The sequence below is a fragment of the Camellia sinensis genome, chromosome 7 (genome assembly GCF_055761805.1).
Source record: "Camellia sinensis isolate YWXY chromosome 7, ASM5576180v1, whole genome shotgun sequence".
NCBI classification, from domain to species: Eukaryota; Viridiplantae; Streptophyta; class Magnoliopsida; order Ericales; family Theaceae; genus Camellia; species Camellia sinensis.
This window is the reverse complement of record NC_138967.1, coordinates 113305685-113306778: the sequence shown is the minus strand read 5'-3', so window position 1 is coordinate 113306778 and position 1094 is coordinate 113305685. Positions and strand designations below refer to the sequence as shown.

Sequence of the window (1094 nt, the reverse complement as noted above, 5' to 3'; positions counted from 1 at the left end):
GCTCAGCATTGAACTATGACTGCTTAAGGGAAATAAATAATTATTGCACACACATAATATTCCAGGTGTTTACATAAACTTTAAGAGCCAGCACATTACAGCCTTGTGCAATTTCAGGATTCATGAGTGTGTTTGAGAATTAGCCCAAATCTCATAGGTAGCGGCTCCACTACCACACTCACATAGACGAATTCTGTCAAGGGTGCTCTTATAACTATGACACCTCACTCAATAAGAGCTAGAGAAATTCATTAAGAGCTTTTTTAATAACTCAACCTCCACAATGTTACAGGATAAATGCACTTACATCATAGGGATGGGTAAAAAATAATTTAGTGCATTTCTCACGGCCATCTTATCATCGTTTTTCTCATTGAACCCAGTTATAGGATCTTTGGTCCCTGGGTTGAGTATCCTCATACATAGCTCATGCTATATTCAATGGGCTTCAACTCCATCTCCCTTGATGTATTCTAGACTCTATCTCTTGCTAAGGCCTTAGTTAATGGATTTGCACGATTATCACCAGATTTAATATAATCCACATTTATGATACCATTAGTCATATAAGATCTCACAGTACTGTGTTTTCTTCTGATAGGTCTAGATTTACCGTTATAATAACAGTTATTAACTCAACCAATTGCTACGGTGCTATCATAATGAATTAGTATAGGTGGAATCGGTTTTTCCCAACAAGAGATTTCATTTAACAAATCTTTTAACCAATTAGCTTCTTCACTGGCTGTAGTTAAAGTAATAAGTTCAGCCTCCGTTGATGAATTAGCAATAATGATTTGTTTTTTCGATTTCCAACTTATGACACCACCTCCCAAGGTAAATAAGTAACTAGTGGTTGATAATGAATCACCTAACAAGGTATTCCAATCGGCATCACTGTAATCTTTAAGTACTGCAGGATATTTATTATAAAACAGGCCATATTTTATGGTACCAGATAAATATTTGATAATCCGCTTAATGGCTGGCCAATGATCACTACCAGGCTTACTAGTAAACTTGCTAAGTACTCCAACTGCATAGGCAATGTCAGGTCTAGTACCGTCAGTCGCATAATGCAAGCTACCAATCAT

General features: G+C 36.6%; 1 pseudogene; it reads right to left on the bottom strand.

Annotated features, from left to right (window-relative positions):
• Window positions 1–635: 635 nt before the first annotated feature.
• Window positions 636–1094, bottom strand: LOC145796044 (secreted RxLR effector protein 161 pseudogene; annotated as a pseudogene).